This window comes from Triturus cristatus, chromosome 5_2, assembly GCF_964204655.1.
Source record: "Triturus cristatus chromosome 5_2, aTriCri1.1, whole genome shotgun sequence".
Classification (NCBI taxonomy): Eukaryota; Metazoa; Chordata; class Amphibia; order Caudata; family Salamandridae; genus Triturus; species Triturus cristatus.
In genome coordinates, this window is record NC_140588.1 from 800,778,681 (window position 1) to 800,793,276 (window position 14,596).

Consider the following 14,596-nt stretch of genomic DNA (forward strand, 5'->3'; position numbering starts at 1 on the left):
GAGCCCTGCCGGCTCCGAAATAGCTGGGGGGGTCGCGTTGGAGCGCACACGCGCTCAGCAAACACCTAGGCTGCCTTGCACACCCTCCCGGCCGGAGCCCCACTTACCGGGAAGGAGGCGCCGGTCTCTGGTCGCGGCGGGAGGCTCTCTGCTCCCTGCCGGCGGTGCTGCTCCAGTCCTCTTCTCGGGCCAGGGCACCGGGGCGCAGGGTCGGCTCCTGCCTGCTCCCGGGGCCCAGAAAACAGCCGTGAGTCCTTTGGAAGGAGGCGGGGTAGGCTCCCGCCCTCCTACTTCCGGTTGTCCCGGAGTCCCGCCTGCAGCCTGCCTGACTTCCTGTGAGCCCGACCGCGGTGGTGATTTCAGAACTCGGCAATAAGAGGGGTAGGCTCCCTCGTTACAGTGGATGTACGGCGGGGTGGGCACCCGCCGTAAAATAAACAAATAAGCGGGGTGGGCACCCGCCAACGAGCACGGCAAGGTCCCTGGCAGGGTGGGCACCTGCCAGGGGATTTCAGGATCTGAAAAGACGGGGCAAACGCCGGGTGGGCACCGGCTTTCAGAAATAAAGCGCTCCGGCGCTAAACGGCAAATAAAGGCGCTTCCAGGCGCTTGAGGGACACAAAGCGCTCCCAGCGCTTAGGCATAAAAATAAAACACCACAAAGTCCAGCAAAGTTCTTCCCTGCATGCAGCAGGGCAGGGGTGGGGGGCAAGGCTGGACCCAGAGCCAGCTCACTGGGCCTCCAGGCAGGGAGGTAGTCCAAGTGGCGGTCCTCTGGTCCAGCAGCAGCAGCAGCAGCCCCCCTCAGGTAAGATCCTGGCAGAGAACAGTTTCTCTGGGGACACAGCCCTATTTTTATACAGCAAACCCCTTTGTTCTGGGTTCAGGGTGAGGGGGAAAACCAGTCGCAGCTGGTTGGGGAGCACCCTTGATGTGCTCAGCCCCTCACTCTATTCACTGGCAGGGCTAGGGTCGTCAGTCGCACCACAGGGGGCGGGGCCAGCATTGTGTTTGGAAAACCCTGTCCTATTCAGGACCCAGGTGGACTCCTCCCACCCATCTAGCTGCTGATCTCCCCATTCACCACTGGGTGACTCATCCTGACACTGGGGAATCCCTAGCCCGTCACATGACATGACCAGCCAATCACGCGACAGACACACTGCACACAGAAGTGCCCACTTCTAGAAGTGGCACTTCCACACTAGGTACATACACGCCGCACACATCATCGCGCAGCATTCACTCCCACGAGTCCGCACATACCAAACTCGGGCCTGCACACCCCACGCATCAGGAACTACTAGGGACACATACATTCCCCATGCATTCCTATGGGAGGGCAGGCCTATCTCACCACATGCACTCAGAGCACGCACGCACTTTACCCTGGGACACAGGGAAAGTGCGCAGGAAACCAAAAAATCACCACACCAAGTCATCAGTAAAAAGAAAAAAAGTTCAGGGGTGAACCTGCCAGAAGGGCCAAGTCCAACACAACCCCCTTCCAGCCAAAACGCAGGGCAGCCCAATCACCACCGTGATGGACTTCCCTGCTTGGGGCGATAGAACACGGATGCGGGCCCGCAACTGCAGGGACACCCTCCGGTTCTACGCCACGGTGAACCCATGGAATTCTTTCTAACACCACTGTCTGGACCAACTGGGCTACCCCACTGGTACTCCCAAGCTGTCCGCGGCCAAGACCAGGCCCTAGGCCACCCAGGTGCCACTGGTCTTTGCCTAACCACAGAGTGGGGGGTAGTAACCCCTGGCACATAGCGGCCATTCTCCACTCTTCCTCTCTGAAAGACAGGACTAGACTGCCACTGGTTCTCCAGCCTAGGGTCTACACCCTCAGGCGGACCAGGAGTCTCAGGGAAGGCTCTCCTCCCCCTACCTCTTCTCCTAGGGTTCCTCCTCCTCTGGCGAGGGGTACACCTAGAACGCCATTCCAACCCAGGGTTTAACCCCTCAGGTTGTACCGGGGGCAGAGGTGGGCTCTCCCACCCTCTGCACCCCCTTCCAGAACCCTGCTCCCTACCAACTGGGGCGGTACCTCTGGAAGAAGAACTGGTCGGGACGCTGATTACAGACGTCCCACCCTTCAGGTCAGGCTGATCCCGAACCTGGCCTTCCAACCTCCGGCCTAGAACCTTTGGTGGAATAATTGCCTGGCACTCCAGGACTTCTGGGGATCTCCACTCCATCCCCCTGAGGCTATCAAATGACACGTATGTCGAGCGACTGTCTGTCTGGCGCTGATCTCCCGTCCCCTGTCCACCTGACAGTGCGCGGAGATCCCCCAGAACAGAAGTGGTGTCACCCTGGTCACTACACGGGAACCTAGCCCAACTGGGAAGTCCCTGACCCACCGGCTCTTCCACTGGGGAACTCATCCCCCAATCACTCACGCTGGACTCCTGTACCCTCCCTACCGGAGCGGTACCGCCAGACTCCAGAACCACAGGAGCCCTGGTTACAGGTGCCCCAGGTCCTCCACTCACTAAGAGATCTTCCTCAAGTGGACTAACAGGACAGCCTACGTCCCCAACTTGGTGTTCCCTCATGAAACCATCCAAGTCCTGAGGCAGGGTTTCGGGCGTCTGGGGACCCTCGGTCACCCCCTCACTCCTGCTCCACTGAGCCAGGCAGCGAGCCCCTACACCCTCCTCGCTATCCTGGGACCTAGCTGGGCTACACTGAGCCTCCTCCACCACGCTGGGCTGGAGGATCTCTGACCCACTATTGTTGGAATCACTCACTAATGACACTAGAGAACCTCTGGCCCTTTCCCAGCGGTCTGCTTCCTCTGCAAGTTCAAATGGACAAAAAGAGTTATACCTCAACAGGTGTTGGCGCAACCCTGGAGAACAACTACTGAGCATCTGCTCCTTGATAATCATATTTAGTACTCCATCCAAATCCTGCTCCGGGTTAAACACCAACCAGTCCACCAGGGCATCATGACATTCCTCCACAGCCTCCTCCCAAGACTGGTGAGACAGCTTTTTACTGCCCCTGAACTTCAACCTACATTCCTCCTCTCGGGAACAAGGTACCACACTCGGGGAACTGGGACTGGGACTCTCTATACTGCACTTTATATTGCTGCCCCCCCTGGACTCCACCCTCACTGGGGAATCCAGAAAACTACCACTGCGCTCAGGGGACAGGGAAAGGGGTGAGGCGCTATCTTCTACGCTGGACCCAGCAAGGGACTCCCTACCTACGGGGTCCTCACTCTCTACTGGCGTCCAGGTACTGTCATCTTCTTCTGAGTCTTCAGGGCTCCCCACAGACCCACCACCCTCCAGGTGTGAGGCCCGGGCCCTTTCTTCCTCACTGCGCTCACGTTTCCATTCATCTGCTTGCCATCCAATCATGTAGTTCCTCAATTCGTACACAGTGTCTGACTCTCTCACCCCTATGTTTCTTTCTCTACAGAACCTTTCCAACTCCTGCATACTGTAATAAACTAGATCACTGAGATCAAAAGCAGGCTCCATTCTGGCAGACGTTCTAGAGAAAAGATCACACAGGGAACCTAGGGGTCTGAGTTTAACAGGAGTACACAATTCACAAAAAGATTCAGCAAGCTCTCTAACCCAGAGAACTCACACTCACTTGCCTAGTGCCACTCACCACTCATCCACACACAACCCTCCCCTCGGACTGGTAAGGCAGTTTCTACCACCCCTGATTCCTCAACCTGACCACCACGTGACACAGGTACCAACTCTGGGCGCAGGGCGGGGGACAAATGTACAGGACACTATTACGCTGCCACCACTGGATCCCACCCTCTGGTGAATCCAGAAAACACAATGCACTAAGGGGGATGATCTACCCTCCCGAGCTAGGGACACCTAACTCACAGTGCACAAAACCACATTTCCAAAGAAATGACAATTAAAAACAAACTTAGAACAATAATCCCTATACCATGTGATTTATCTAAATGCAGAGTTTTGTAGTGCGGCCAGTTGCCGCTGCGGTACAGCGCAAACGCAAGTCCAAATCCCACCGCTGATCACCAATGTTAGAAATGGCGATTTCTGGTTGGCTAGGGCTTGCGCCAAAGTCAGGCAGAAACCACCACTCTAGTCAGGGCTGGGGAGTTACACGCCAAAGATAACCCCTGCTCACCCCCTTGGTAGCTTGGCACGAGCAGACAGGCTTATCCCTGAGGCGATGTGTAAAGCGTTTGCGCGCGCACCCAGCAACAACACCGAAGGCCCACCACAAAGGAAACTCCACACAAGGTATTCTATAAAAATAGCCTTTGTATTATACACAACACATTAGATAAAAACACACACTCTACAATGTGCCAACAGGCACGGGCAGAATTTACAAGGGATTATATATACAGGGGACAGGGCCACATGGACCACTGTCAGGAATTAGCACTTTGTAGAAATAGCAGTTAGAACGTAGGAATAATATTTTAGAACATAGCACATACAATCACTGTAGCACTAAAAATAGAACATATAGCACACAACCAGTAACTACTGGTAACCAGAAAGTACCACCTACGCAACCCTAACCACCTTTAGGAATATCACGCAGGGAACTAGGACCTTACTAGTACCACCTGTACTAAGGAGAAAACAACCACCTAAGTATCACTCTACCTGTAGGGGTCTAAGCACATAAACACAGGATGCATAAAATACATTCAGAGGTGTAGGAAAGGTACAATGGCGCAAAAACTCACATTAGCCACTATCTGTGGCAGTCCCTAGGCCAACTAGCCGTGAAGGGGCAAGGGCGCCCAGTGTTCAACAGAGTTAGGGCGCGCCGGCTGCGCAAACCATGTGCACAACGCACAACCTACACGTAGCAGTTGCCCACTAAGTGCTGGGCAACTGGAGAAATGCTGGGGCCAACGTTGGAGCCTCCCAGGGCTCTGAAACACTGAAAATGCCCCCTAGAGCCTCGCAGGCTCTAAATAATAATGTGCCGTCGTTGGAGTCCCTCGGGACTCTGAACTACTGATGGCCCCGCTGGAGCCTCAGGGCTCTGGAGTAATGCTGCCCTCACGTTGGAGTCCCGCTTCGGGGACTCGTGAGCCTCGCAGGCTCTGGAAACAATGTGCCCCCTTGTTGGAGCCTCGGGGGCTCAATACACCAATGCGGCCCGCGTTGGAGCCTGTGGGGCTCTGAAAACGAATACTTGCCCCCAGAAGCTGGAGTCCCTCGGGACTCGGGGGAATCTTGACGGACGCTGATGCCCCCCCTGAGCCCTGCCGGCTCCGAAATAGCTGGGGGGGTCGCGTTGGAGCGCACACGCGCTCAGCAAACACCTAGGCTGCCTTGCACACCCTCCCGGCCGGAGCCCCACTTACCGGGAAGGAGGCGCCGGTCTCTGGTCGCGGCGGGAGGCTCTCTGCTCCCTGCCGGCGGTGCTGCTCCAGTCCTCTTCTCGGGCCCGGGGCACCGGGGCGTAGGGTCGGCTCCTGCCTGCTCCCGGGGCCCAGAAAACAGCCGTGAGTCCTTTGGAAGGAGGCGGGGTAGGCTCCCGCCCTCCTACTTCCGGTTGTCCCGGAGTCCCGCCTGCAGCCTGCCTGACTTCCTGTGAGCCCGGCCGCGGCGGTGATTTCAGAACTCGGCAATAAGAGGGGTAGGCTCCCTCGTTACAGTGGATGTACGGCGGGGTGGGCACCCGCCGTAAAATAAACAAATAAGCGGGGTGGGCACCCGCCAACGAGCACGGCAAGGTCCCTGGCAGGGTGGGCACCTGCCAGGGGATTTCAGGATCTGAAAAGACGGGGCAAACGCCGGGTGGGCACCGGCTTTCAGAAATAAAGCGCTCCGGCGCTAAACGGCAAATAAAAGCGCTTCCAGGCGCTTGAGGGACACAAAGCGCTCCCAGCGCTTAGGCATAAAAATAAAACACCACAAAGTCCAGCAAAGTTCTTCCCTGCATGCAGCAGGGCAGGGGTGGGGGGCAAGGCTGGACCCAGAGCCAGCTCACTGGGCCTCCAGGCAGGGAGGTAGTCCAAGTGGCGGTCCTCTGGTCCAGCAGCAGCAGCAGCAGCCCCCCTCAGGTAAGATCCTGGCAGAGAACAGTTTCTGTGGGGACACAGCCCTATTTTTATACAGCAAACCCCTTTGTTCTGGGTTCAGGGTGAGGGGGAAAACCAGTCGCAGCTGGTTGGGGAGCACCCTTGATGTGCTCAGCCCCTCACTCTATTCACTGGCAGGGCTAGGGTCGTCAGTCGCACCACAGGGGGCGGGGCCAGCATTGTGTTTGGAAAACCCTGTCCTATTCAGGACCCAGGTGGACTCCTCCCACCCATCTAGCTGCTGATCTCCCCATTCACCACTGGGTGACTCATCCTGACACTGGGGAATCCCTAGCCCGTCACATGACATGACCAGCCAATCACGCGACAGACACACTGCACACAGAAGTGCCCACTTCTAGAAGTGGCACTTCCACACTAGGTACATACACGCCGCACACATCATCGCGCAGCATTCACTCCCACGAGTCCGCACATACCAAACTCGGGCCTGCACACCCCACGCATCAGGAGCTACTAGGGACACATACATTCCCCATGCATTCCTATGGGAGGGCAGGCCTATCTCACCACATGCACTCAGAGCACGCACGCACTTTACCCTGGGACACAGGGAAAGTGCGCAGGAAACCAAAAAATCACCACACCAAGTCATCAGTAAAAAGAAAAAAAGTTCAGGGGTGAACCTGCCAGAAGGGCCAAGTCCAACAGGAGAGAACAACATGGTTAGGGAGACGGGTTTGGCGCTGATGCGGGCAATGAAAAAAGACTTGGTTTTGATTAAGGAGAGATGGGCCAGTTGTTCTATTGTGTGGACGGAATTTGTCCCCCGGAGGAGTTGGAGGGGGGCGGTCAACCCGGGTGCAGTGGACAAGGCGCGGAGAAAGCTTAACACGGAGATGGTGAGGTTTTGCCGACATTTGGGGATCGGCCGCTTGGCACATAGGGACATTCGCTATGATGCGCAGGAAATGTTCAGGGACGATGGGGTGCACTTGTCACGGATGGGGATGGACCTGTATCTTTTGGAGTTGCGGGAGGTATTGGCACGGCTGTTGGGGGTTTGCAGGCGTTAAGTTTTCACGCGCGGCGCCGGGGGGGGCAGAAAAAGGGGAGGAAGAGGCGTAGCCGCCGACACTTCCCCCTTTTTTCTGGGTGGCGGGGTGGTTGACAGTTTGCCGGGATTGGCTAGAGTTTGTTGTTATAGGTTTGGTAATTTGGGTCCAGGGACAGGTAAAGGGTATCCAGTTTGGATAAGTTTAGATTAAAGGTTGGATAGTTACAGTTGCACAGAAGGCAGGTAGGGGTTACGGTCAGGGGAGTTTGGGAGTTGGGAAAGGCTACATGGTGTAGGTTTGGGTTATATGTTGGTTATGGAATGTTATGTTGTATTTTGGCGGATGGGGGAAATGATGTGGGAATCGTAGGGGTGGGGGGAAGACACAAGGGGTCAGGAAGTTATTGTATAGCGAGGTGTTAGTCTTGTAAGGCAGTGGCCAAGGAGTTTAAATTGTGATATGCACCTGTTTCAATAAAGCGGCCTTTTTCACACACAATAAAGTGGTCTGGTGTCGGCTTGCCCCCCCACTCCCCCCTTAATCTCCCAATGCACAGTGCTGCCAACTGCACCGATCTGGCCGCGGCGGCGTCCTACCGCGACCGCGTCCTGCTGTGCCACTGTTAAACTCCACACTACTGGCTCACCGTAGTTCACCATAGCCCATGCATCCGGTGCCGGTGTACAGGAACTGCTACCGCCTCACCAGCTGCAGCCTCACGCCACCGTCGCACGTTGCAGCCTCGCAAACGGGAGCTCCCTGTCTCTCCGATGCATCACTTCTGCTCCCGTATCCCATCACTTCCACAGTCTAGCTGGTCTGGTATCCTTAATCAACCACGCAGGTTCCAATTTGACCCTGCGCAGTCATTCAAACTGCACTTTTGTAAATACTGCCATGTCGCACAGTACATTGAGAATCCAAATTGAATATGATGGCAACTAAGTGGATTCAAGAAGTGTGAATAACCACGACATTAGGCTTTGTATGACCCAGAGACCCCCTACTCCCCTTCCTTACTGGATGAGCTTCTGCCCTGAGTGAGGAGCTGAAAACACAAGACCAGCATTTTATTATTAGGTGTGAAGGCCTGGAGGGGGGAGTGGGTAGCTTTCAATGTATCGTGTGTGTGTGCTTGTTCCAAGACAGTGTCTACAATGCATATAAATTGTGCATCCATGAGGAAGTGTTGTCCTTCCATTATCATATATGTGTCTCCATGGGCATAACACAGGTCCCATGAGCCCCTCCGGTGCGGGGGAGTGACGGGGGGGGTGCCAACCCCCTAGGGGGCTCCCATTTTGCCCCAGTCCAATGAATACCTGTGAGATATGATAGACTCAAGGGTCCCTCTTCATATTCTGCAGGGTGGGGCCATCACTTTGCGTTACGCCACTGTGTGCCTCAGATCTTGTGAGAATACAATGTATGCCACCATACCTTCGTTCCCAAATACATGGAAGTCTCTTGCCATACACATTCATCCCCCATTGTGCACACCAAAGCACCTAAAAGGTTTTCGCTCCCTTTCCAAGGGTGCTTTAAATTTCACATTCTGGACACGGTGAGAGATAAAAGAGCACACAAGAGGAGGGTCCGTTTTGCAAGCGTGAGTTAGAGTGAGAAAAGCACAGAGGGTATTGTGTGAATGAGAGTGCATGCGTTCGTGATGTGGTGTTCTCCTTTGTTATGATGTTACCACATATTATATTAAGAGTCATGTCTAGCGTGGCAGTTTTCTATTATTATGCTGTAGTTGCAATAGCTATTATTGCTAGCAAGAAATCTTAGAGAGCTCGTGCACCTGATGTAAAATTTTTCATTTAGCCACTTGATTAGAGTTTGATAAAATCATCATCATTGAGAATATTTGTAGTAAACAGTAAGGCCTATTAGCAGCCTCTGAAGCTTCAGGACCTTTTGCAATAAGTGCTACATAACAAGCATTTGCAATGCAATTGGTCTTGCCTTTGGGACCTTATTGGTATTTAGCTATGCAGCACATTAGCCTGGAATGACAAAGGACAAAGACAGAAGAAATTAAAAAAATGGGTGGAGAGTGGACAGGGCTTCTCTTCCATACTCCACTACAGCAGCTCGCCATAGGCGCTGACTCAGCCTCGACCTAAAAATGGGCTTCCATGGTCGGTCTGCAGAAGAACAGATGTAGCAAGGGCCACCTTCCCAAGACTGCGGGCCACATCTTTGATGACATCACTGAATGACTCATTTTTCCCCAAAAAATTAATCGAGACGAAGGATTGCGGAGCGGAGGCTAATTTATGTGGTTGTGCACTCTCTGCGAAATCACTTAACTAAACATGGTTTTAATTGGGCTCTCAAATGTATCAAAAACATGAAAAAAGAGCTACCTTGGAATTTTAGAGGTACATGCGCTCAAAGGGAAGGTGCATTAAAAACAACAGAAACAATTGATTGGTGAGAGGAAACATTAATAACTGCTAGGGTTCAAGCGTACGCAGCAACAACCAACCACTCGTATAAGCCCTTCTGGCTGAAACATCACATGCAATCAAATGACAGGTCAAGCTAAAAAGAAGCAAAAAAACAAGGCACTGGCTAGACATCCATTTAACAAAGCAGCTCCCTTGCTGCAGGGTTGGGCTCGTTTCTATATGAACACACCGAGAGTCGATAGACATCAAGCTGTACATCAGCAAGGTTGATTTAGGATCCTGTGACACGCAGGTATGGAATTTCCTGAAAACTGATAGTCCCACAGCGGGGTTTCGCCTCTGGGGCCCTTCGCCATGCAAGATATCAATGAACAGGAAATGCGTTGCCTGTTAGCCAATAGCGTTACTGTAGTTTTATTACACACGCCCCACGGTCGCAAGTAAATATTTCCTTGACGTTTGTGGCTGTCACTACTTATTGCTCTTCGCTGCTTTTTTCAGAGTCCTGCCTGCTACACCAGCGAATGCAAATCCAAAAACAAACAGTGCTGCACCTTGGAAAATCTTTAATTTTGTTAATGTACGCTGTTGGTCCAAGTAACAAACCAACATTGCCCACACGGTAGTTAGAACTTCCTTGTCATGTATGGGTTGTTGGAGGGGTGAGAGGGTAGCCGCGAAGCAGCAATCAGCTTTCGCAATGGCCCACTTGCTATGTTCTCACCTTATGGTACTATATCTTGCTTAATGGTTTTTGTATTGCGCATTGTTTGCCTACTACTGGCCTCTGGGTGCTGCTGGCAGTCTATTTAAGCTACTATTTAGAAGTATTTGAATTACCCACTGGACAGCATTTTGTAATTAATACTGCACTCAAGCTCCTGGCCCTGTGGGAGTACTTAGTCTGTTTGTGGGTGGTGGGAAGTCCCCACGAGAGTTCACCAAAGAGGGGTAGAACGTTTTCTTCGGTCAGACTCGAGCCTCTGATTATTGATTCATAGGGCTGTGGGTGGATAGTTGCCAAAGCTGAAGTGGCCACTGGTCTGCTTTCAGGGCTAGACTGTCTGAGAGACTGCCATAGACCTCTTCTGAGAGTGTCAGGATTGCCAATGAAGCTTGACCCGTGCGATTCCGGTCCTGTAGAAATATATAGCCATGGGTAGTTTTTAGCTTTGAGTGCCTGTGTGCACTGATATCAGGAGAAACCTTCAGGTTGCGGTTGGGAGGCGGGGCTTGCAGAATGCCCAACAGAGTTTGTCGAGCGGCGCAGATTAAAATAAAGGCCTGGCTCGTCAAACTCTTTTTTACCAATATTAATGCTTTTAGTAAGCAGCGCAGCATGCCGCCTGAGCTGTGCTGCTTATTAATAGCATAAAATATTGAAAAATTGAATTTGGCGAGCCACACCTTTCATTGGTGTGGGGCGAGGCGGGACTTGCAGAATGACCAACAGTGTTTGTCAAGCGGCCCTGAATAAAAGAAACGCGTGGCTCATCAAAATCAATTTTTTCAATATTTTATGCTTTTAGTAAGCAGTGCAGCATGCCCCCTGTGCCACGCTGCTTACTATAAGCATAAAATATTATAAAAATAGAGTTTGGCGAGCCGCGCCTTTCGTTGAGAGTGGGGCAATGCTTGCGGAGACTAAGGCGAAAGGCACGCTTTTGCTGACAAAAACAAGAGGCCGCCATTGTCCCAGCTGCACACGTCGTCCTGCCTGCAGTAGGAAAAAAGAAAATAGCGCTTACAGACTAATAAACATGTACCGTGTAACAACAGAAGTAAAGGGGCCAGTAATCATGGGAGGTTACAAGTGAAGAAAAGGCAGTAGTAAGAAGGGACTTACAAACCAATTACTGAATCAGAAGCCTGCAATGACGAAGGACAAAGACAGAAGCAATGACATATATGGGCAGAGAGTGGGTGGGGCTTCTCTTCCATACGCCACTACAGCAGCTCGCCAGAGCAGTGCATGCGTGCTGACTTAGGCTCGACCTAAAAATGAGCAAGAGATTGCTGCTTGGATACACAGTGGTGTTTAAATACTTTATATGATGTGGTTTGCTATATGTGATAAAAATGTTTTTCTAAAGAGGAGGAAGTTCTATAAAGTACAAATGAAAATTGGCACTGTCTTTCACTCTAATCATAGTGGAGCGAGAGCAGCTCCGAACTGGATACATGCGCAAATTCATTTTCAGAGTATTGCTATGTTTTCTGTATATCATTTTGTATAGAAAGATTGCTACTTCTCAGCATGTTATTACAAGATGTTACCTACCATTAAACAAATCGATGAACATTTATCAGCCTTAGAAGGATGAAAGGCTGAATCTTTTGCTCCATCTACTACAGGTTGTACAAAAATCTCCGAAACATGTACTCTGCTTGTGCTGAATTTCCTCAGAATCCCAATGATGTAAAGCGCCACAGTCAAGGCTCCAGATATGGTTGTGGGGCATTCATCATCACTTCTCCCAAACGCTGGGTGTTCAGCTCTCAAACTTAATTGTCAAATGTTCAGTGGGTTAATGTATCATCATCATCATCAAAAGTTATTGTGGAGACTTTCAGCTCCCTTGCCACTCTGCAATGTGTTGTTCCACCCCAATTGTCATCAGGCAATGTGAATGTGCGGTTACTGTGTTTACTTGAACACATAAATCTGATTTATTGAATATACAATGTGATCTATGTCTTCAAAGCATTAACCGGAGCAAGTGATTATACTGTGTAGGACCCTGGAATACCTCTACTTCTCTCAGTAAGGAACCAGAATGAGGTGTAGAAATATATATCATTATCAAAGCAAACAATATCAATCATGCAGCCTTAGCAAATACAAAAAAAACAACTCTAAACTGCGAAATCCAATATACAGTTTAAAACATAAGTAAACAGGCTCTGCTCATAGAGTAGTGGCACTGGCACACTTCAGGTGGGTTTAGTAACAGGCTCATGTCTCATAGACCATGTGACTCTAAGGGCCTAATTACAAGTCTGGTGCACCTTGGACCACCAGATTCGTGGTGTGGCGGCGGTGGCGGTCTTCCGACCACCACATTATGACCTTGGCGGTTGTCTTGCCCTGGCACCACCAACTCCACCAGGGAACTGCCACACCCTGGCGATGGTGTGGTGGTCTTGAGGCAGTAGTATGCTTGGCAGGACCGCTGCGGTCACGCCAAGCATATTACGATATTACTTACTGCCACTGATTTAATGGAGGTCTTTCCTTCATGAAAACAGTGGCGTGAGGAAAGAAAGGCGGTCCTACAGGGCCTCCTAGTGCCTCACTCCATGTGGATGCACACAGGGGGGCACAGTATGTGCCCTTCTGTGTGCATGCACCCCCAGTTCCAGCACGGCATGGACATCACAGTCCATGCTGTTCTGGAACTTCCTTTGGCGTCCCCATTGTGGTGCCTATTTTATAGGCACCATCGTGGGAATTCCAAAGAAACCACCTGCCAGTGAATATAAAAGTCATAATACAGTGGACGGTTCTCATGTGGGTTTGGCTGTGTGGCGGCAGGGTAGTCCTACCACCGCACCACAAACTCGTAATCCGGCCCTTAATAGTTAATTCAGTTTTCTTCCTACCAACATCATTTATCACAGAAAAGGGAGCTGGCATAATTGGGGATAACATAATTTGGCTAACAACACACATATTGGTATATTAGGTCATGTACTGAGAAAAAACAGTCTGAATCTTAAATATTCATGCACATTCTTTTATTGTGCGTCCTTTTCGTGGACATTAGAGGCAGTTCATCTTCACTTAGTAGAAAAGAACATCATAAGTTGGTTTACAATTTTTCACCAACAAGTAGTGAATTAGACAGCCAACATGAGTTTCATGAAGAAGTTACGCTTCTTCAGGGCTTTGAAAATGTTAATTCATCTGAGAAAAATTAGATCCGCAATTTTGATACGAAGTTCCCAGAAAATCTTCATGGCACAATATAATATCTAATGATAGTTTCCAATAACGAAATCCGACAATAGCCTCGCATCAGTATACAGAGTATCATCTGGACATTCCAACAATAGCCCCACGTCCGTATACGTAGTATCATTAGGATACTCCAGATACTGACATGAGGCTATTGTCGGATTTCGTTATTACTCTATTTTTCTTTTCTCTGTGATTCTCACACGTATTGGTACAGTGAGACAATCAGTATTAGAATGTGGGTCTCCTGGTTAAACAGATTACAAATTATCCACAAGAATACATCCCCGCTGTAGTGCTACATCTTCAACATGTTGTTGTGCTCCAAAGGGTTTACATGGTGCCCTTTCAGAACAAATGGCTTCTTTGTAGATTTATGAGGGATTCATGTTGAAAATGTCACTATTTAGCTTAAAGATAGCCAACTACTAACGCACATCAAGAAATTCTGATATAAATCAATGCCTGCTTCATACCCACGCCCCAGACCATGCCCCTAGCCACCTCCTACCAATTCAGTGAGTACCTACCCTTCTTTGTTCCCATTTAAAACACAGCTGCAACTCCGCTGTTTTTGTTTGAAGACTGGATTTTACGCTTGGCATGCAAGAGACAATATTATCTTAGTATAACTATCAGCAAACAGTGTGAAAACATTTCCCATTCTCCTGTTCTAAAGTAAATGTGTTTCTCATGGCTAATGACTAACTAACCCTGCAGCAGCTATTGTGTGGAATGTGAAGCTTTTTCCTCTGGTGCTCTCAGGGGACAATGGCTAATATGTTTATTTAAAAACTAAAAAAAAATAAGCACTAGGGGCAGAGAGGTTTCTCCTCAGAGTGTAATAAAAAGCAGACAGACAAGTGAAAAGCCAAACGGTGGGTGGAAAATGGAATACGTCTAATTATAACATTATTTAATAAAAGTTGGGGTATCTGTCAAAGATCCACATTATTATCGGATCCGGGATAAAAATCTTTCGCCCCTGTTCTTGCAGAACATTGTCTCAATAACCACAATACACTTGCCTGGATCTGTGTATGCCTTTGAGCTGGGTCATCCGAAATCTGATAACACTCTTTCTTAGGAAATTCATTTGTGAAAACTTTTAACATGTTCTCTTTAAATT

At 50.4% G+C, this 14,596-nt stretch overlaps 1 long non-coding RNA gene across 2 annotated transcripts in view; it reads left to right on the forward strand.

Annotated features, from left to right (window-relative positions):
- Window positions 1-14,596, forward strand: part of LOC146829292 (uncharacterized) — a 209,804-nt gene that overhangs the window by 71,574 nt on the left and 123,634 nt on the right. The gene's annotated exons all lie outside the window — the stretch shown is intronic.